General features: G+C 45.6%; 1 protein-coding gene and 1 non-coding gene across 4 annotated transcripts in view; one reads left to right on the forward strand and one right to left on the reverse strand.

Annotated features, from left to right (window-relative positions):
- The window catches only part of LOC145408285 (synaptic vesicle glycoprotein 2C-like), a 359002-nt gene that overhangs the window by 185356 nt on the left and 149442 nt on the right, over positions 1–24204 (reverse strand). The window lies entirely within an intron of this gene.
- LOC145408309 (5S ribosomal RNA) lies at positions 20913–21031 on the forward strand. The gene has a single exon (XR_013898899.1). It is a non-coding gene; the product is annotated as a 5S ribosomal RNA (ribosomal RNA).

Genomic DNA, 24204 nt, shown 5'->3' on the forward strand with positions numbered 1-24204 from the left:
CAGTGTTAAGACAACGGACTTCTGAGTGCAAATGACTAAGTTCAGTGCAAGACTTCATGAACAGTGTACTGAAAGTGCTTCAGGAAATCCTTCTTACTGTCAGAGTCTGAAAGGAGGCGGTTATTCATCGAGATGGCCATGGATTTTGCTGTAAGTACCCAGAATGTTTCATATTGTACTGTACTGTATTTTCCATACTGTACTTACCTCTAACACCTCATTTCACTCTTTTATGTCCCTTATTGGTGTGAATAGGTATTAGGTGCTATGCATGTGCAGTAGGGAGGTATTTCTCTGAGTTAGGGTCCTTAAGTACCAGTCCAGGAGCCAGGGACTTGTTGTAAGTACCCAGAATGTTTAATATTGTATAAACTCACCTCTAAAACCTAATTTTATGGTTATTTTGCATTTATTTTAGTCTTTTATGTCCCATATTGGTGTGATTTGGGTCTTAAATAGGTGCTATGCAGTCCAAAGGGAGTTGTATAGGTGTTTTTCAGAGTTAGGGTCCATAAGCACAAGTCCAGGAGGCTGGTGCCCACTATCCAGACAGGACCACTTTCCGGACATGCCTTTGGCTCTATTACGTCAGATAGTGGAGGGATTACTTATATACATATATACCGACACGCCATAATCCCATAACGGGTGGCCATTTGACGATGAGTTATTTGTTTCACGGGGAGGGGCACTAACCCTCCACCAACCCACTTGTTGACACATAGGGAGCATGCATGGTTTGGTTATGTGGCTACCACCCGACGTTGTAAATGGTTTCTTGACAGGAAACCATTTGGCTTGTCACTCAATGTAAAGCCACCTGTAACGGAAAGAAATGCAATAAGAAGTGACAGGAAAGATGGGAGAAATAGGAAGAGAGGAGGGCAGGCACAGAAAAAGAATGATAAAGGCTAAGAAAGAAGTAGGCAGCACAACATCAAGTGAGTGGATGATGGTTGCCACCACCTACAGAAATATATATATATATATATATATATAGGCATACCCCAGTTTAACGATGTACTTGGTTAGGTAAAACCCCATTGTCAGGCGAGATATTGTATATCGGGGTATTTTTAACATGTAAAGTAATGTGCAGTGTTTACCAGCCTTGGGTTTCCCCCTCCCCCCAGCCAAGCCCAAAACCCACCCAAATGAGCCCAAAAACAAGTTTAAAGCCAATCTGAATGGCATAGCAGCTGTCAAAGAAGCTAACCTAAGCCTAAGACCTGTAAATAACTCACTAAAACCAACAAATAAAATCTGAAAATCGTCTAATATAAGTCTGGAAAAAAATCAAGCTCAGTAAACTGTACCCCAAAATGACAATGTTCACCCCACCTATGGCTAAAACACATTAATCTAAGTCTGAAAACAGTTTGTAAATAAACCTAAACACAATTTTAGTACAAAAAAAAAAAAATCAAAACCCATCATTAACCCAACCCGTCTCAACTGATTTTCCACCACTGACTTCCCCCAATCCCGACCAATTTTGAAAAAAATTTTTTTTGGCTCAAACTTCCGCTTTTGGTGAGAAACATCGAAAATTCATAGAGAAATCGCTCACATGAGGTTTAAAATACTTGATACAGGCTGCAGTACTACTTACCTTACTGGGTTTTCTATCAGGCTGGCTCCAAAGAAAACAAGCTCTACGGGAGGGTAACTATTCCACAACACTCATAAACAGTATTTATTTATTTATTTGGTATGAATTTATATGTAGTACGAGAGTATACTGGTTTTCAAACAGTAATATAGGCAATATAAGCATTGTTTCACTCACTAACATATCAACATACCTGACCTTTTTTGGCGACATTACCTGATCATCATTTCTGATTGTTTCTTCCTCTAATGCTATGTAAACTTTGTCCTCCACATTGTCATCGATTGGGGAATCAATCTGGCCCTGAATGTCTTTATTGGCCAGGTCACTGGTAACAGGTGAATTGCCGAGACAATGGCGTGCAGGGGGAGGGGAGAGGTCATGCAGGGTAAAGCACTGTCCCTACCTGGCAACTTGTAGAGGAAGGTGTCCCGTGTATACGTACCAAAAATCATTTGTGAAAATTGAAAATTGTGCAAATTATGAACCTTGCAATTGTGCGACATACCGGTATGTCGATGGGTCTAGCTGTAACAAAAATTCTCGACGTACCCATACGTCAATGGGACGCCTCAGGTTAAACCGGGGTCAGGCCATCGTTAGGAGGGGTATGGTGGTATTTCTACATTTCGTTTCGTTTTTAAAGGCTCCAACATGCTTGCATGCATCAGCCTTGGTTACCTAATGGCGGCTCTCTATGCTGCACGATCCATTACAGCCTCCGTGTTCAGTCCCTTAACCCTGAGGTCACACTTAATGACCTCGTCCCATGTCTTTCTCTGTCTACCTCTCGTAACCCCACCCCAATAATAACACTTCTCACCTTCCTCACCCAATTATCATCCCCCATCCTCTCCACATGTCCAAACCATCTCAATCTACCTCTCCTCATCACAACACCAATACACTTCAGTCCCATCCTACCTCTCAACTCTTCCACCATGAACCCAGCCCCCCTAGACCTTGGACGCAGGGACGCACTACACATCCACCTAATCATTGTCATTTCTGTACGTCTGAGCCGGCGAATATCCTCCTCCTTCACTGCCCAGGTCTCACTACCATACAGCATTACTCTCCTAACACATGCTGCATGCAAAGACCCCTTAGCATGTAGGGAGAGTCCTCAAATGTCAGGAGAGGCAAGAGCTCCCTGAACTTCTACCCCCATCGTTAAGCCGGGGTATTGCATCTAGGGGTATCGTATAGTGAGGTAGTACTGTGTGTGTGTGTGTGTGTGTGTGTGTGTGTGTGTGTGTGTGTATCTATCTATTGCCAGACGCCTCAATCCCGTTCAGGGTGGCCACAAACAGATCGCTCCATGTTGCCCTGTCCCCCGCCATTTCACTGCCCTGCTCCCAACTCACACTCCCCTCTCTCATATACCTCTCCATCCCATCCCTCCATCTCATCCTCAGCTTCCCCCTCCCTCTCCCCCCCTCCACCTCACTCACATAGCTGTACACTCTCTTCGTCAGTCTTTCACCCTCCATCCTCCCCACATGACCAAACCACCTCAGTGTACTCCACCTAACACTTCCTATCACATCCACATCCACACCACAATGCTCCTTCATATCCTCCTTTGTCAGCCTGTCTTTCCATGTGACTCCACAGGCTTCTCTTAAATAACTCATTTCCACTGCTCTCACTCTTGACTTGTGACCTTCCAACAACGTCCAAGCTTCACTTTCATATGTTAGAGTTGGTATCATAATACTGTCATGCAGGAACTTTTTCACTTCCATGCTCACTTCCCTGTTTCTTATCACTGCTTTCAAGGAACCAACAACCTTTCTTCTCGCTGTACCCAAGCACTTCACCCTCCAAATCTCCATCCTTACTCATCACACAACCCAAATACTTAAACATACTCACATTTTCCAATTCCTCACCATCCAACCTCGCTGTACATTCACTGACTTCACCTCTTTCAAAGACCATCACTTTACTCTTCCCTACATTCACCTTTAGATTCCGTTTCTTACACACTCTCCCAAACTCATCCACCAAGCCCTGCAGCTCCCCTTCGTCGTCACTCAACAACACAGTATCATCTGCAAACAACAGTACAGGGAGTTTCCAAACACTACCCTTTCTCACCAGGGCCACTCCAACATCCATATATATATATATATATATATATATACAGTGGTAGGTGGTGGTGACCATCATCCACTCACTTGACGTGGTGCTGCCTACTTCTTCCTTAGCCTTAATCATTCTTTTTCTGTGCCCACTCTCCTCTTTTCCTATTTCTCTCATCTTTCCTGTCACTTATTGCTTTTCTTTCCATTACAGGTGGCTTTACAATGAGTGAAAAGCCAAATGGTTTCCTGAAACCATTTACAACGTTCGGTGGCAACCATATAACAAAACCTGGTGTTGCTCTGTCTGCCTCTAACCCGGGTCAGATGTGTTTAGCCAATCCTGCCAGTCGTAGAGGTGTATATCTTGAGAGAATAGAGGAGTGACCATGGAGGGTCTTGTATACAGTGAAAATCATTAGTGGTATGGAGAGCGATGCCCCGGATACAGGCGGTAAGGGCCATTCACAAGCTATGGACGCTTCCATCATTGTAAACAAGAGGCCCCATGACGTCTCCCTGCTGAGCGCCGGTTCCTCTGATGCAGCCGTCACCCAGCAGGCCAAGCAGTCCAAGGTGGCTGGGAGGGAAAAAGTCTCCTAAAGGCAAAGGTATGCCCAATACTGTTGGGAGCCCTGGGGAAGCTGCCACTACCCTGCAAACAGTAGTTAAGAACGCAACTGTTATGGCTGACCAGCAGTCCACTGATCCATATGCCACTTTTCACCTGCAAGACCGGAGAGGGCACAGGATCTTTAACAATACACATAAAATCACTGACGCCATTGTCAAGGCCCCTTTTTTCCAAATACTTTAGGGAAGGAGAATATGAGGTTTTGGGGTCTGGCCGGACCCTAGTTATCAGGATGAAGGAAGTGGATCTTCCTAAGATGAGTCCTCCCATGGAGGCTCTCCAGACTCTACGGCCTTGGGAGGTCAAGTGCCGTCGGGTTAGGGGAATGAATGAAGACTCGTATATTTTTGGGATAGTCGGGCCACTCGACTTAGACTTTGATGTGAATGAATTTCTCGAAACCTAACAGATTCTTGACAGGAACCATGATAGACCTCTAAACCTGTGCACAGTGGTGGAGGCCTCTCACCTCCCTGCCAAATTTCCAGGACCTAATGATCCTCGTCAATCGGAGATGGTCAGATGACGGTTTCGGGGCCCACTGCCTGTCTGGGTCCAGTGTCGGGGTATGTCCTTCAGGGTGTCAGAATATCACTTCCCTGTCCTGCGCTGTTATCAGTGTCATCAGTTTGGTCATAGCTCTGCTACTTGCAGGAACTCTGTGTGATGCTTCATGTGTGGTGGTCACCACCGCTTTAAGGGGGAGGACGGGATTCACTGTGACAGGGATCCATTTTGTTATCTTTGTCTGGGTGACCACAGGGTAGTATCCCGTACTTGTCCAATTTCTTGTTTGGCAGACAAGATATATAGTAAATGTTGCCGGAATGGAACCCCCAGGCAGGACATCAATAAGGAATTACGAGCTCTACCAGCCCGCTTCCGCACTGACTGTGCAGTGCCAGTTGTGGGTGGGCAACGGGTCCCTCAGGTGGCCTCCCAGTCTCATCCGCCGGATAAAGATCCATCAGTCTCGGCCAGACGATCTTCACCATCTCACACCCTAGCTGAGAGGGCGGCCTGGTCTCGAGTATCATCATCCCTGTCTGATACTCCCACCCCAGTGTCTAATTGCTTTGCTCCTCTGATGCCCCAAAGTGATGATTTGGAAGACAAGACTCCCAGTGACCCCATCCCGGTCCAGCCCGTTTTAGTGTCCACATCTCCAGCCTTTTATCCACATGTAGTGATACACTCTTCTCAGTCGCCCCTCCCCAAGCGATCGTCTTGTCCCCAGCATCTAGCTAGTGGACGCCCACCTCCCTCCACTGACTGGGAAGCTGAGGAGGAACTGTCGGCTACTCTGGTCCATACTGAGGACAGGGGCACCTTGCAGCCTCCTCCTAACAGGAAACACTTGCACCTGTTTACTTCCCCTCGCCTACCACCACTATACTCAGATTCACCCACCAGTAATGGTACTTATTCCGTCACCCCCGACATGTTCACTCCTCCTCTTCGAATCTTACTTGAAGCAATTCCCCTTTATTTACAGGGCATTGCCCCCTTAGACATCTGTAAGCAGCTTCTGCCCAGGATTTCAGCCCTTGTCCCTCCTTCATAATGGGCCTCCCTGTGCACTTTTCTCTTTTGTTTTGGAATGCTCGCTCCCTGATTAGGAAAAGTAAGGACTTTAAAATGTTTGTAGATGAACTCCGGCCAGAATTTATAGGAGTGTGCGAGATGTGGTTGCATCCAGCGATCAGTTTTAAACTTAGAGGCTACGTCCTTTTTCGTGATGACAGATTCCCCCGGACAAAAGGGGGGTTAGCTGTTATGGTTAGAGAGGGCATCAAATGCAGGACTCTTACTCTGTCGCAATTTGAGGATGGTGTGTTGGAGGTCATGGCAGTCCTGGTGGAGTTGGCAGGAGGCTGGGCTTCTGTATTGGTGGCTTGCAACCCATGCCAGTCTTTGGGGCGAGGCAAATTGGATCATTATACGGATCAGATTCCTTCCCCGGCTCTGGTCCTCGGTGACTTTAATGCACGTCATCGTTGCTGGGAACCAGATCTTCCGGACAGTTCCCGGAATACCTCGGGCTCCTCAGTATTCAGTTTCCTCTTAAACTCATCATGGTTCACTCTCCCCTCCCCAGCAGGTCTTCATACTAGGTTCAACCCACACACAGCTACTGCTTCAGTCCTTGATCTTTTTATAGGTGAGCCTAGGTTCATAGGGGCTGAATTCTCCCTCGGCCCGTACCTGGGCAGTGATCATCTTCCCTTTCTTCTTCGATTTCCAGACTTACAACTGAAGGAACCATGCCCATCTCGTCCTAGGTGGAGGCTTATGCAGGAGGGCTGGCGGGTCTATACGGAAGCATTGTCCGTTTCCACCCCTGAGGTAAACCTCCCTCTTGAGGGCCTAGCTGGCTCTTTCGCATCATGGCTAGTGAAGGCAGGCCATCATGCTTTCACATTAGTGTCACGCCGCTCAGTTCACCGTTGTGGGGTGCCATGGTGGACAGAGGCTTGTTGAGAGGCAATAATGGCCAGACGCAGAGCATGGTATGCATGGCACCGTTGCTTGTCAGTCAGCAATATGTTACTTTATAAGCGCCTGAACGCAGAATGCACCCGTGTCATTGAAGCTGCCCAACGGCAGGCCTGGTCATCATTTGTCGCATCCCTTTCCTTCTCGGCATCATCTGCCCGTACATGGAGGTTCTTAAGGGCAATGCGGGGCAAGGTGTCCTCATTTTCCTTTCCTCTCCGTCAGGATGGAGTGGACTTACTAACTGACACATCGAAAACGGACTTTTTGGCTTCCTTTTTTTAATCCAAGCTTGGCACCCGTTCCTCTCCCCAACCTGAACTTTCTCATGACAGAGGTTAGTAATGCAGAGGCTGCTACACCCACATCTGGCTTGGTGGATCCCTTCACATCAAGAGAGTTATCTTCAGCAATCTCAGCACTAGCCCCTCACAAGGCAGCTGGGCCAGATCTCATCCCGTATGAATTTCTGGGCCCATCTCCCTTTGTCGGGTTGTGACATCCTTCTGGACATATATAATACTAGTTGGTTGACAGGTGTTTTCCTGGACCCTTGGAAAGTATCTATCCTTCTCCCATTTCCAAAGCTGGGTAAGGACCTTACACATCCTGCGGGATATCGCCCCATTGCCCTTCTGCAATGTTTAGGAAAATTGATGGGTAGGATGGTTGGCACTCATCTACAGTGGTGGGCAGAGACAAATAATGTCTTCCTGGAGGAACAGTGTGGTTTTCGGCCAGGCCGGGGCATGCTTGATGTCTTACATCAATTAGAGCACCAGATACAGGAAACGTATCTCAGTAAAGGTGTCATGCTGGCACTGTTTGTGGATCTGGCAGGTGCTTTCGACTCTGCATCCCATGAGGCTATCTCATACAAACTGGCATCTATGGGGAACCAAGGGTCCCCTCTCTCCTGGCTGCACAATTACTTAATGGGTAGGCAGTTTTCTGTATCAGTGGGAGGGGCCATGTCTACACCACGTCATGTTAGGCGCAGCATTCCTCAGGGGTCCGTCTTAAGCCCACTTTTATTTAATGTGCTTCTATCAGATCTCCCACGTCCCCCAGCCACCACCCTACTTGTTTATGCAGATGATCTTATGCTGCTCAGTACAGCTCCCACATTATAGTGCCTTCAAGCCAGGGTGGATGCCCTCCTTCAATGGTTAGGCTGGTGGGGGCTGCAGGTTAATGTTGAGAAATGTGCATTGATGTGTTTTATCCTCAAGTGTTGCTTTCCCTCTCTCCCTCATATCTCCCTGGGAGGTGGATCAGTCCCCCTGCGACGCCAACATACTTTCCTAGCCCTCCGTCTGGATGGACCTGTCCTAACATGGAAATCCCATATTGAGTATTTAAGATCCTCGTGCTTGAAAAGCCTTGACATAATGAAAAGTTTAGCTGGGACACGCTGGGGGGCCTCCCGGGAAGTCTTATTGAAGTTCTATAGCATCTACATCCTGAGCAAGATACAGTACGGTGTCGATATTTACAGTTCAGCCTCCCCGTCAGTTTTGGATAGGTTGGAAGTCATCCAGAACACTGCCTTACAGATAGCTTTGGGGGCATTTAGGACCTCCCCAGTGGTGTCCCTACATGTGGAGGCTGGTGTCTTGCCGCTAGCATGGGCCAGACATCATCATAACTGTTCAACTTATCATCGCATCAAGTCCTTCTCCCCGTCCCATCCTCTTCGTATGCTTTTCACCCATTCTCCTGTTGACCCCCTCGCTCCCTCCTGGCCTCTACGTTCCCATGCCCCTTTCCTTGTCCGTGCCCTTCGCTCCTTCTCTGTCCTCTCCCTTCCTCCTCCTACTCCTTCCCCAGTCTCCCCTATCCCACCCTGGTCCCCTCTGCCCTCCATGTTTAGTCTCACACTCCATGTCCCCTGCTGTAAAGCTAGCAACGATCTCTTTGCCCCTAGCTTATTTAAAGAACTTGTCTCCCTTCGTTATCAAGGATTCCTCCAGGTTTTCACCAATGGCTCCCATTCCCTAACACCCCCATCATCCTCTGCAGCCAAGTTTGTAGAGGCCCTTTCCATTTGTCAAACCTGGAGACTAGATGGGAGCAACTCTGTGGTGGCCTCTGAGTTGTATGCTATTTTAGGGGCCTTACAATTTGTTAGAGATATGATACCCCCCCCCAGCCAATAGTTGTTTCCTCTGACTCCCAGTCATCTCTCTCGCTCTTAAGTTTCCTATCCCCCTCTACACATAGGCAGTTAGTGTTTGAGATCCAGTCCATCCTTCTATCCATGGACTCCAATGGGTATTCCATGCATTTCCAGTGGATACCATCCAATGTGGGTATACAAGCTAATGAGGTTGTTGATAAAGCAGCTACTATGACGCATTCTTCCCCCTCTGTGGAACATTACCCATTAGATTTTGGCAGCTTCTCCCATCTTGTCCAACAGTCTTGTTACTCCCACTAGAACTCAACAATGCAAGCAAGTCTTTCCCGTAACACCCTAGAGCATTATAGACAAGATTCCTCCCCCAATCCATGGGCGCGGTCATCATCCCGAGCCTTGGATACTGCTCTAGTGCATCTGAGAATAGGGCATACATGTCTGGCATCCCATTTATATAGGATAAATATAGCCCCAAGTCCTAATTGTCAGTGGTGCCTGAATGTTGAAGACACTATAAACCATTTCCTGTTAGCCTGTCCCGGCTTTCACTCCCTCCAAGTGAGACTCAGAGATGCTTTGGCTTCCATGGGTATCTCTACCCTCACCCTTCCAGTGTTGTTAGGGGGCTGTGGTCTGGCCATCATGGATTGGGCTGCTGTTATCCACCACACCCTGGAGTTCCTGAGGCAGTCGGGGCATGTACACCGGCTGTTACTTCCGCAACTTACCATTGGTCCTGTAGCCTGAGAAGGCCCTGGCGAGGGAGAATTAGACTACTGCCTACAATGCCCTTTAACTCAAGAAGAAGAAGAAAACCATATGTGCTCCCTACATGTCAACAAGTGGGTTGGTGGAGGGTTAGTGCCCCTCCCCATAAAACAAATACAGTAACTCAAAATCAAATGGCCACCCCTTACGGGATTATGGCGTCTGGCAATATATATATATATATATATATATATATATATATATATATATATATATATTGCCAGACGCCTCAATCCCGTTTGGGGTGGCCACAAACAAATCGCCTCCAAGTCGCTCTGTCCCCAGCCATTTCACTCCCCTGCTCCCAACTCAAACCCCCCTCTCTCATATACCTCTCCACCCCATCCCTCCATCTCATCCTCGGCCTCCCTCTCCCTCTTCCCCCTTCCACCTCACTCACGTACACTCTCTTCGTCAGTCTTTCACCCTCCATCCTCTCCACATGGCCAAACCACCTCAGTGTGTTCCTCATAACGCTTCCTATCACATCCACATCCACATCCACAACGCTCCTTTATATCCTCATTCGTCAGCCTATCTCTTCATGTGACTCCACAGGCTCCTCTTAAATAATATATATATATACAGTGAGTCCTTGAAATACGAAAACTTGATGTACAAATGTCCAATGGTACGAAAGCGATGAATGTAGGACAAATTCCACAATATGAAAGTACAGTAATCACTCTAACATCCGGATGCCCAATAACCGAACATCCCCACTACCCGGACCTTATCGTCCTGAGATCCAACATTGCCCCCCCCCCCCCCCAAAAAAAAAAAAAAAAAAAAAAAAAAAAAAAAAATTGCCGTCCGTAATTTGAACTTGCCACGCGCACCGCGGGAGAGCATTGTTTTGGTGCGTCATTCCTCCAACGTCTGATAGAGCGCCGCTGCATCCTCCCCACTTCCCGCCTGTCTCTCACCGCGACTGGACCTACGCTCTTCGCAATGGCTGCCCACGTCCTCGCTTTTGTGGTGGTGCCGTACTTGCTGCAGGGCCTCCTGCTGCTCTCGGGCCTCCTCTTAGTGTGTGTGATGATGGCCCCGCCACCTGAGAAAAGGAAGAGAGTGGTGTTGACTCTGGAAAAGAAGAGGGAGATATTGGAGAAAGTTGATGCGGGTTGGTCTTCTTCCCGCATTCTCCGCGAGTACAACCTGGCCCGGTCGACTTTGTTCGATATCAAACGTTCCCGAGACAAACTCATGCAGTACACGGCTAACTTCTCGTCGCGAAGCAAACGCAACGTGGAAAGGAAGGTTATGTTTACCCCCAAGTTTGCAGAAATCGACCGATCCACGTTGATTTGGTACCGACAGCAACGTGCAGCTGGTGTGATGGTACGTGGAACGGAGCTGAAGGCTGATGCTGAGAAGTTCGCAAGGCTTCACGACGCCCTAGACTTCAAGGCATCCGAGGGTTGGCTCTTCGCATTCAAGTTGCGACATGGCCTTACCAACCGTAAAGCACATGGCGAAGCATTGGACGCTAACGAGGATGGAGTTGACGAGTTTCGGCACAAGGTGAAAGGCTTGATCGACAGGGAGGGCCTAACTCTCAGTCAAGTCTACAATGCTGACGAAACTGGCCTATTCTGTCGCTCGCTGCCAACGAACACTCTAGCCGAGGAGATGGAGAAGCGTGTACCTGGCCGCAAGCTTTCAAAGGAAAGGATATCTGCTTTGTGTTGTGCCAGTGCTAACGGCATGCACCGGCTTAAGCCCGTTGTTGTTGGCCATGCAAAGCAGCCTCGGTGCCTTCGTGGGGTGATAGATGTCCTTCCTGTCATCTGGTACCATACTTTGAAGGCATGGTTCACAGCTGTGATTTTCAAAGACTGGTTTCACCATCACTTCGTCAAGGAGGTCATCCATTACCAGACGAAGACACTGGGAATCCCTCATGACCAGGTAAAGGCTCTCCTTCTGCTCGACAATGCACCTGCTCACCCGTGCGACAAGGACTTGGTTGCTGAGAATGGCCGTATTAGGTGCATGTTTCTGCCACCTAATACGACTGCTCTCATTCAACCCATGGACCAAGGAGTGATCGTGGCAACAAAGCGCCTGTACCGTCGGAAGTTCCTGGACGAGGTGATGGTTGTTATCGAGGACGAGGACGAGCGCAGGGAAGGACGTGACACATGAGGCAAGTGGACTTTGGAAAACCTTCGCCGCTACAACATCAAGTCTGCGCTGTACAACTGGGCTAGTACATGGAAGGAAGTCCCTGTGAAAACTGAAAAATGGTTGGTCTCGTCTGCTTCTCGGAACGGATGTGGAGTACAATTTTCTAGGGTTTGACGTGGATGACTTCCATGCACGGCTACATACGCACGGCGACGTTGTTGATGTGGACGATGTTCGTGAGTGGTTGGACAACGACGAGGGCGATCCTGGGTATCAGACGTTGTCTGATATCGAGATCGCGTCTTCGGTTGCTGGTGTCAGTCCCGAACTTGAAGATTCCGACGACGAAGGCGACGATGATGCGGACTCCTCTCAGCAGGACACTACTCCAGCCATCCTCAAGCTGAGCGCACTCCGGGAACACCTAGAGTTCGTCCTAGACTACCTGGAACACCCGGACTGCGACAGGGAGATGGGGCCCTTGGGACTTGTGGAGGAAGTGCGTGCTTTCAGGCAGCGCATCATCAATCGCCAGAATCGTCGGTCATTGCGTCAGTCAACGATTGACAGTTTTTTCAGGCCCGTGACCCCCGCTTTGCCAAGCCCTGGCTCCACTCCGTTGCCTCCCCAAGACAGGCCCTCATGCTCCGAGCCACAGCCCAGCACATCAGCCACGGTGGAGTCACCGCTCGACCTGAGTTTGCGGCTTTCCTCAAAGTCCTCTGCAGTGGGTACGCCATCACCACGACCTAGCGATCCACCCCTTGGTCGCCTCTCGGACTCTGACAGTGAATAAACAGCAAGAACTTCTCCACTAGACCACACGGGAATTTTGAGTGTTGTGCAGTGAAAAAACGGAGTGTTGTGTTAAGATTTTCGAGTTGAGAGAAAAGACTCAGTGGAAACTAAATTTAACGTAAATAAACTTCTTTGTTTTGGCTTTGGAAATTTTGAAAAGATTGGGAAAAGTTAATGTGCAACACTAAATTTTACTGGAACATTATTTGGACTAAAGTGAACACTGTGAAGAGAATGGACCTTTGTGTGTTATTGACTAAGTTCAGTGCAAGACTTCAGGAAGAGTGTACTGCAAGTGCTTCAGGAAATCGTTCTTCCTGTCAGAGTCTGAGAGGAGGCGGTTATTCATCGAGGTGGCCAGGGACTTGCTGTAAGTAGCCAGAATGTTTCATACTGTACTTTTTTCCATACTATACTTACCAGAATGTTTCATACTGTACTTTTTTCCATACTATACTTACCTCATGCATGTGCAGTAGGAATGTGTTTTTCTGAGTTAGGCTAGGTTAGGGTCCATAAGTACCAGAATGTTTATTAATGTATGAACATACTTCTAAACCCTCATTTTATGTTTCTCTTGCATTTATTTCAGTCATTTATGTGCCTTACTGATGTGATTTGGGTGTTAAATAAGTGCTATGCATGTCCACAGGGAGTTGTATAGGTGTTTCTCTGAGTTAGGGTCCATAAGTACAAGTCCATAAGCTGGGGCCCAATATCCGGACAAAACCAATAACCGGACCTACCAATGGCTCTATTACGTCGGATATTGGAGTGATTACTGTATCTGTCTCTACGGAACGAAAAGCGATACGAGAGGAAATACAAAAAAATTCAAAATGGAAGCACTGCATAGCGCAACGGTCACTTGCAGCAAGAAAACGAACTAACCCCTCTCTGGTAAACACATTTTCGCGCGCTTCTCAGTCAAGTCACGTCTGTCCCGTCCTCTCAGCTTTGCTGTACGTGACGCAGTTTTTCATTGTTCTTCCTTGTTTCATATTTTTGCTATGCCTCCCAAGCGCCCTGCATCATCTCCAGCATCCGGGGAACCAGTTGCCAAAAAGAAACAGCACCAGGCTCTGACTCTGGAGAGGAAATTGGACCACCAACAGCTTCAGAAACACCCACACCAGTCGAGGAAGTACCAGAGAAGCAATAGGGTCCCACCACGTGACTTAGCACCATATCAATGACACAAATCTTCAGCCACAGCACAGGCCTATATTCAGCTGTACAGTGTACTAATACTACAGTAATTAGCTGTATGTTTTATTTTTTTATGTCTGTACAATAGTATAGTACTGTATACATGCATTGTGTACTTCTAAATAGGAGGGGTAAAGTTTAAGTGGGGGGGTCCAACAGGGTCCTGGAATGCATCCCCCCCTTTATATGTATATTTCAATGGGGAAAGTCATTCCGATATATGAAGTTTCGGATAACGAAATTTTTTTTTTGGTCCCTATCTCTTTTGTATTTCGAGGACTCACTGTATATATACTGTATATACATATATATATATATATATATATATATATATATATATATACAGTAATCTCTCATTTATCCGGACATAACAGAGCCAAAGGCATGTCCAGGTAGTGGCAACATCCGGATAATGAACACTATTTCTTTACCATATCCAGAACATACTTATACCCAACCTTCAGTCTATACCTAACCTATTTGTACAGCACCTATGCTTAATTTTGCCGTGTTTTCCAGTCATTCAGGCATATTTAGACACCAAAATACACATACGAATATTCAAAGTAATGCTAAACACCAAGAAAACCATGCACAAAAACCAATGAAAACCAAAAAACACACTACCTATACACTACTGAATGTACAGTACCCCTCCTTAATTTAGCAGTGGTTTCAGGTCATTCTGCCATATTCTGACATCAAAACATACACAGGATTATCCAAAATAATTTTCAACACCAAGGAAAAAAAAAAAAAAAGATGTAAACCAAAAAACACCCTACTGTAACTATACACTACTGTATGCATGGTACCCCTCCTAACACTGGCACTGTTTTCAGGTCAATCTGCCATACTTGGACATCAAAACAAACATGAGAATATCCAAAGTAATGCTAAATACCAACAAAATAATGGGAAAAAAAAAAAAAACACTGAAAACCAAAAACACCCTACCCACACACTACTGTACGTACAGTACTCCTCCCAACTTTGGCACTGTTTTCCTGTCATTCTGCCATACTGAGACATCAAAACACACATCCATATTACTGGTAAATATATTACTGGTAGGTGGGGATACTCACCATCCACACACTCGATATAGTGTTGCTTTGGGTGTCTGCCCTTTCTTCTCGTCCTTCCTTCCTCCTCTGTCATTCTTTCCTTCATTCTTCCCACTTCCTTCTGCCTATGGGTGACTTTACACTCCCTCTTCTGTCTTTCTTTCCTTCATTCTTTCCTCCTCCTTCTGCCTATGGGTGACTCTACACTGAGTGACAAGCCAAATGGTTTCCTTTACACCAGGAAAACATTTACTATGTTGAGTGGTAACCACATAACCAAATTATGGCGCCTGGTGGTTTAGTGGGTAATTAAGACTCTACTCGGATTAAGCCTGTGTAGGTTTATATCCAAGGGATGGTTGGGGTTTATTGTTCATGTAATGCCACTCAGGGATGAGTGAGGCTGGTCACTCTCATCTTAAATGTCAGGACCAACTTGCCTAGCCCCGGGCTGCTACGCTCCTCATGGGGCAACATAGGATTGGATGACGGATATATATATATATATATATATATATATATATATATATATATATATATATATATATATGTATATATATATACTGCTCATATCTGTCTATCTATCTATCTATTGCCAGACGCCTCAATCCCGTTTGGGGTGGCCACAAACAAATCGCCTCCAAGTCGCCCTGTCCCCCGCCATTTCACTGCCCTGCTCCCAACTCACACACCCCTCTCTCATATACCTCTCCACCCCATCCCTCCATCTCATCCTCGGCCTCCCCCTCCCTCTTCCCCCCTCCACCTCACTCACATACACTCTCTTCGTCAGTCTTTCACCCTCCATCCTCTCCACATGGCCAAACCACCTCAGTGTGTTCCTCGTAACGCTTCCTATCACATCCACATCCACACCACAACGCTCCTTTATATCCTCATTCGTCAGCCTGTCTCTCCACGTGACTCCACAGGCTCCTCTTAAATAACTCATTTCCACTGCTCTCACTCATGACTTGTGTCCTTCCAACAATGTCCAAGCTTCACTTCCGTACATTAGAGTTGGTATCACAATACTGTCATGTAGTAACTTTTTCACTTCCATGCTCACTTCCCTGTTTCTTATCACTGCTTTCAAGGAACCAGCAACCTTTCTTCCCTGCTGTACCCTTTCAAGCACTTCACCCTCCAAACTTCCATCCTTACTCATCACACTACCCAAATACTTAAACGTACTCACATTTTCCAATTCCTCACCATCCAACCTCGCTGTACATTCACTAGCTTCACCTCTCTAAAAGACCATCACTTTACTCTTCCCTACATTCACCTTTAGATTCCGTTTCTTACACACTCTCCCAAACTCATCCACCAAGCCTTGCAGCTCCCCTTTGTCTTCACTCAACAACACAGTATCATCTGCAAACAACAGTACAGGGAGTTTCCAAACACTATCCTTTCTCACCAGGGCCACTCCAACATCCACTACCCTACCTTGTACCTCTTTTATTACCCCATCCATGTACAGATTGAACAACCATGGAGACATGACACATCCCTGTTTCAAACCAACTTTCAAAGAGAAAAATTCACTTAGTTCACCATCCACACGCACTGCAGCCTTCGCACCATCGTACATACTCTTCACAGCATTCAACAACTTCCCATCTACTCCATATATTCTTAACACTTTCCACAATCCTTGTCTATCCACCCTGTCATATGCTTTCTCCAAATCCATGAAAGCCGCATACAACTTCTTTCCCTTCTCTAAAAACTTTTCCACTAAAGATCTAAGAATGAATATCTGATCTACACAACCTCTTCCCTTCCTAAAGCCTCCCTGTTCTTCTCCAACTAATTTCTCTGTTCTTTCTCTAACTCTGTCTATAAGTATCCTACCATACACTTTTCCTATTATACTAAGAAGACAAATGCCCCTATGATTACCACACACTTCTTTTTCCCCTTTTCCTTTGTACAAGGGAATAATTATACCTGACTTCCAATCCTCCGGGACTCTACCTTCCTCCCAGGCCAATCTGCACATCTTCCACATCCATTCTACTACTATCTCTCCCCCATGCTTCAGCATTTCACCACACACTCCATCAATTCCTGGGGCTTTCCCCAATTTAACTTTCTTCATTGCTTCCACAATTTCTATCCTACTGATTTCTTCCTGTCTTCTCACCTCCCTCCTTCTCCCAGCCATTCCCCAGCCACTTATACTCGCATTACTTCCATCCTCTACGTTCAACAGTTCCTTAAAGTGTTCCCTCCATCTGCTCACTTTTTCTCCCTTCTCCACTAGTAATCTACCATTTTTATCTTTCACTCCCCTGCTAACTTCACTTCCACCCTGTCTTACTCTTTTCACGTCTCTCCAGAACATTTTCTTACAGTCCCTCCACTTTACACTCAAATTCCTTCCAAATTCCTCATCCACTCTCTTCTTACTCTCTCTTACTAATCTTTTCACCTCTCTCTTCCTTTCCACATATAACTCTCTCTTCCGCCTCTCAACTTCTTCCACGCCCCTATTTCTCATCCATTCATTGTATGCTTTCTTCTTTTGTGCCACAGCCTGTTTCACCTCTTCAGTCCACCACGCTGTTCCTTGCACCCCCCTCCGTCTTCTCTTCCTTCCACACACCACATCACATGCTGCACATATTTCTTCTGTAAATATCTTACACATACGTTCCACGTCTCCCATCTGCTCCAATTCATATTTGCCCAATCATTCCTCCACTTCTCTCTTACACTCTGCCTTTTTCTCATCCTCTTGTAACCTTTCCACTCTCCTTGCAACTACTCCTTCCTCTCGTCTTTCCCTTCTTCTATTCCTCCATCTTACTTGCATCCTATTTCTGGCCACCACCAAGTAGTATATATATGAGCAGTAATAGGTGGGGGCACTCACCATCCACTCACTCAATGTAGTGCTGCTTTCGGGTGTCTGCCCTTTCCGCTCCATCCTTCTTTCCTTCCATCTTCTTCTGTCTTTCTTTCCTTCAGTCTTTCCTCCTCTTTCTCCCTACGGGTGACTTTACACTCCCTCTTCTGTCTTTCATTCCTTCATTCTTTCCTCGTCCTTCTGCCTGTGGATGACTCTACACTGAGTGACAAGCCAAATGGTTTCCTATAAGCCAGGAAACCATTTACTATGCTGGGTGGTAACCATATAACCACATTTTGGCACCTGGTGGTTTAGTGGGTAATTATTGTGCTCCAATTGGATTGCGCCGGTGAAGGTTTATATCCAAGGGGTGGTTGGAGTCTGTTGCTCATGTAATGCCACTCAGGGATGAGTGAGGTTGGTCACTCTCATCTTAAATGTCAGGACCAACTGCCTAGCCCCAGGCTCCTAGCTCCTCATGGGGAAACGTAGGATTGGATGATGGATGGATGAACAGTAATTCCTGTACTATCCGGATGCCCACTTTCCGGACACCCAACTTACCGGACATTGTGGGCCTGGACCTTCGGAACCCAAAAATGGCCAAAAAAAAAAAAAGAAAAAAATCCCCCCAAAATCCGAATTTTTTCCCACCATTAATCTGAAATTGTTGTGCGGTGCCAAACAGCTATTTACATCACGGCCCCTTCACCCCTTCCTTCCTCCCCCTGTCAGGGTTGCCATTTGGTATTTTTCATTACCAAATGTGGGCCGATTTGGTAATGAAAAATTCATTTGGTAATGAATCAGAATAATGCATTACCAAACGGATTTTTCACATGTATGAGGATACACAGGATGGAGATGGTGGATTGTCTGCTCTCTCTGATTAATCTGCTAGCCTACATAGCGTGAAAATAATCAACATGCTGTTAATTATATGGAGAGTGATTACATGTATTTCCACTTGTATATATAATTAGTGAACAATAAATGCTAGCTTTACTATTTATCTATCTATTCTCTATCTATTGCCAGATGCCATAATCCCGTAAGGGGTGGCCATTCGACTCAGAGTTATTAGTTTTACAGGGAGGGGCACTAACCCTCCACCAACCCACTTGTTGACACGTAGGGAGCACGTATGGTTTGGTTATAAGGTTACCACCCAGCGTTGTAAATGGTTTCTTGGCTTACAGGAAACCATTTGGCTTGATACTCAATGTAAAGTCACCTGTAACGGTTAGCTTTACGAATTTGGTAATGAAAAGTTAAACTTGATAATGAAAATTGAGGAGTTTGGTAATGTGGCCGACTTCCGATCTGGCAACCCTCCTCCTCCCTCACCACCAGTTACCACCTAACTGCCACAACGAGTAGATGATTATCGCAATGGATGCCACACGTGCTAGTTTTTGTGAATAAACAGTGAATAAACTGCAATACCTCACCAATAGACCACATGGGAATTTAATGTTGTGCAGTGTTAAGAAATTAGAATTTAGAGTGCAAAGGATTAAGTGTGAAGTGCAAAATGGCAGTTGAAACTGGCGTGGTGCAATTAAGAACAGAATATGCAGTGTTAACCCGTGGCGTCCCGTCGACGTTCTTTAACGTCCACACGTTTTGTCACTGCCAATCCCGTCGACGTACATAAACGCGAAAAAATTGCAAGGTCCCTAATTTGTCCAATTTTCAATTTTCACAAGTCATTTTTGGTACGTATACACATGGCACCTTCCTCAACAAGATGCCAGGCAGGGACAATGCCTTACCCAGCATGACCTCCTCCCCTCCCTGCATGCCATTGTCTCAGCAATTCACCTGTTATCAGTGACCTGGCCAATATAGCCATGTCATGCCACAGCACGAAATTCAGGGCCAGAGTGATTCCCCAATCAATGACAATGTGGAGGACAAACTTTACATAGCATTAGAGGAAGAAACAGTTAGAAATGATGATCAGGTAATGTGGCAAGAAGAGGTCAGGTATCAGTGAGTGAAACAATGCTTATAATGCCTATATTATTGCTTGAAAACCAATATACCCTTGTACTACATATAAATTCGTACCAAGTAAATAAATAAATACCGTTTATGAGTGGTGTGAAATAGTTATCCTCCCACAGAACTCGTTTTCTTTGGTGCCAGCCTGATAGAAAACCCAGTAAGGTAAGGAGGTACTCCTACCTGTAATGAGTATTTTAAACCTCAGGTGAGCGATTTCTCTATGAATTTTCGATGTTTCTCACCAAAAGTGAAGGTTTGAGCCAAAAAAATTTTTTTCCTAAAATGGTCGGGATTGGGGGGAGTCAGTGGTGGAAAAGTGGTTGGGATGGGGCGGGTTATACAATTATAAATCACAGCGCAAAGGATTAAGTGTAGCACAACACTGGATTACTGTATGTGCTTCAAGACCATTTTCACAACTACCAAAGCCTTAGAGGAGGTGGCCACAGACGTGCGTCAGTAGCCTGTACACTGCTAAGTATTTTCCATACTTCTAATTCCTCATTCTCTGGTTCCTTTTCATTTATTTCATGCTTTGTGTCCATTATTGGTGTGAATAGGGTCTTAAATAGGTTTAAATAAGTGCTATGCATGTCCGGTAGGGAGTTATTTAGGTGGCTTTCAAAGTTAGGCTGGGTTAGGGTCATAAGTACCAGTCCAGGAGGTAGGGGCCCACTATCCTGACGGGACCACTTTCCGGACATGCTTTTGGCTCTATTACATCGGATAGTGGAGGGATTACTATATATATACTGTATATATATATATATATATATATATATATATATATATCATCATCATCAGCAGCAGCAGCAGCCATAACTAGTCCACTGCTGAACAAAGGCCTCCCTCAACCTTTTCCACGAATTCCTTGACTGAGCCAATCTTTGCCACGTTTTCCCTGCAAATTTCTCTACCTCATCTCCCCATCTCCTGTCTGGCCTTTTTTTGCTATGCTTACATTCTCTTGGTGTCCAGTCAGTAAGCCTCTTGCTCCATCGGTTATCCCTTATTCTTGCTATATGGCCTGCCCATCTCCATTTCTGAATGGAACATATATATATATATATATATATATATATATATATATATATATATATAGCCAACGGCGATGCCACGTTGAGTACACCGCTTCCCGTTCGATCAGCGAAGTTAAGCAACGTTGGGTCTGGTTAGTACTTGGATGGGTGACCGCCTGGGAACACCAGATGCTGTTGGCATCCCTATGTCAAGTGGGGTTGGTGGAGGATTAGTGCCCCTCCCTGTAAAACAATTAACTCTAAGCCCTTGGCCACCCTGTCTGGGATACATGGCGTCTGGCAATGAATGAATGAAAAAAATATATAAAAATGTATGTATACTGTATAGAGAGAGAGAGAGAGAGAGAGAGAGAGAGACTACACATACTGTATGCAATGAGGCCCCTTGGATAGCGACCTTATTAGTCCACCAATATGGCCGCTATCCATGAAATCGCTATCTGAGGGGCAAACTTCTGACCTAAAAAAATTAATACAGTCCTGGACTCCTTCAGCTATACCCCTAGTTTCCTCCATTAACCCTAATATCACGTCATATTTCTTCAGTAATAAGATAAACGTATACTACATATTCAAACAAGATTAACAAACTTACTTTTAATTCATTTTGAGTGCTTCTTACTGATAAATATAGTTATCATACCGTTGCAACCTGCTAGAGCCACTAAAAAATAAATTCCTCATGCACTCCAACTAAACCCTAAATTCCTACTGTGAACACTAATAAAATAAATTTTCACTTAACATGCAAAAGGATAAACAAACTTTTAAATCACTTTTGCTATTTATTGTTAAAATTACTGTCGTTCTTGGTGGTTACTGTACCGCAGCAGCCTAGCAACCACAGCCCTGACTCTGCTCACTCTCAATCTCTCATCCCTAGTCTTTCCCTCGTCCCTCACATCGTAACACATGCAAACGAACTTCATTCTTGATGCGATGGGCCTCTGTTTCCTCACCTTCCCAACCATCATATAGGTCCTCCTCAAGCTGAACAGGGGACATGTCGACATCGTCCTCTTCGTCTGACGAGTCATTCAAAATGGCTTGTCTTTGTGCCTCAAACCTTTCTTGCTGCTGACTTAAAAATTGTGTGATCAGTGTCTGGCGCCTTGCATTTATTTTGTCATTCAGGTTCTCGGCGAAGATTTTCGTCAGATCTCGGAAATACACTAGGGCTTGGTCTCGACAGTTAAAATGGAGAGAGGTTACCTTGTCTTGAACTTCGGACAGTACGGCCAGGGTTTCAGATAAATCTTTCACTGATGGCTCATTTGGTTTCTTTTCTTCTTCCCTATCTTCTTGCACTTCCTCTTCCTCATCTTGGTTCAGCATCTCCTCAGCAGTTTCTTCTTGATCATCACCTTCTACCAAGTCCACGATTTCTTTGTCAGACACACACGAGAGTCCCGGCACAGTTCTGATGACATTAACCACCACCTGCAGCTCCTGCCTGGTTGCCTCACCCACCTGTTTTAAATGTGGAAGCAGGGGGGCCCAAGCGTGAGTAATGGTGGTTTGATTGATCTGGCTCCAAGCTTCACAGAACAAATCCACGGCATGCTTTATCTTAAAAGACTTCCAAAAGGCCTTGACGGTCATTTCCTCTTGACTCACCTCTTGATCGGGTTCACTGTCGCTAGAGTTAGCCTCTTGGATCTCCTTCAGTTCTTGAAAGTTATCAATCTTTTCCCTCAGTTTGCTGTGGAGCTTGCCATAGCAGAAGAGTTTAGTGTTAGCAATTAACTCTTGATCTAAAGGTTGAATTTTGGCGGTAGTGTTGGGAGGCATAAAAACAACCTGTATGCTAGGGTGGCGGTCTACCATGAAGCAAGTGTGCCCGGGCACATTATCCAGGAACAACAATATTTTCCAGTCAATATTTTTCTTCTTGCAATACTCGTGAGTCTGGGGCACAAAAATCTCGTCTAACCACTTAATAGAAAGGCTTGAGGTCATATATCCAGTGCTGTTTGAGTACCACACACAGTTGGGGAGTTTGTTCGTGTCACATTGGCGGTAGGAATGTGGTTTGGCATATTTATAGACAATAACAGGTTTCATTTTGAAGTCCACTGAAGCACTGCAGCAAAGCAGGACACTGAAGCGATCCTTGGCCATTTTGGTTCCAGCAGCCTGATGAAGGTTTTTATGGGCATAGGTGGACTTGGGTGATTTCTTCCAATACACCCCAGTCTCGTCACAATTAAAAACTTATCTGGGGTGTACCCTCCTTCCTCCACAATAGCCTTAGCAATTTGGGGAAATTCTTGTGCAGCTGTAGTGTCTGCAGATGCAACCTCACCCTGGTAGAAAGCCAGCTTTACCTCACAGCATTTTTTAAACATGTAGCCACCCACGTGAGGCATTGAAAGGAGCAGGATTTTCTATATTTTTTTTGCACATAGTCCCTGGTACACTGCTATTGCCCTTGCACGAATTTCTGGTCCATCAACACTTGCTCCTTTTCTTAATCGCCTTGCTAACCACTTCATTACATAATGTTCAGTCACCACTTGGAGTCTGTTTTTTCGGTAGTGTCATGCATGGCCCATCTAGCTCCACCTGCACCACCCATAAAATACTTTGTTGTGGTTTTTATTGCACTCCATTCAGGAACATTCAACAGTTTAACAATTTCACATGTCTTTGCACCATCTTCAATCATCTGGATTATCTTTTTCTTTTCCTCCACGCTGTATTGTTTCTTTGGCTTGCCACGCATGTATTCTCTGGCCTTTTTTATCACTTTTACACTACCTGCACTTCCTGTTTTTTTCCCTGGGCCACCACCACCATTTGGGCCAGCCCCTGAAGTTGAAGCCATGATAATAGAACACTCAGTAGCCAGACAATAAATGGAAGGTCACAAAAAACTTTAACAATGGCAAGACTGCAACGAGTTGAATGAATGCGCGGCGCGTGGATAAACAATGGGTCAATGAACTGAGTGAGGATAGACTCGCACTCACTATCAGTGTTACCAGGGACTGCCCAGGTCTGACCTTGGTAACTCTGCCCACCCACTCACTTCGTGTTAAATGCCTAGCGGATTAATACTAACCATGCAGCATTAATCTCTATGGATAATTTCTTTCCTATTGCTACCTGTGCAATCGCTACTGAAAAAAACGCTATCTGAGGGGTTCCACTGTATACAGTACAAGTATACCCCGATATACGATACCCCTTGATGCGATATCCCATCTTAATGATGAGGGTAGAAATATCATCACACCCCCCCTAATGATGGCCAAATCCCGGTTTAATGATGGGTTTTTATTTTCTTTTTTACCGATTTTGATAATATCTTAGACTAAAAATTGCGTGTTTAGGTTGATTTATTAACTGTT

Source organism: Coenobita brevimanus, chromosome 76, assembly GCF_032717465.1.
Source record: "Coenobita brevimanus isolate Jiangsu-jjx chromosome 76, ASM3271746v2, whole genome shotgun sequence".
NCBI lineage: Eukaryota > Metazoa > Arthropoda > Malacostraca > Decapoda > Coenobitidae > Coenobita > Coenobita brevimanus.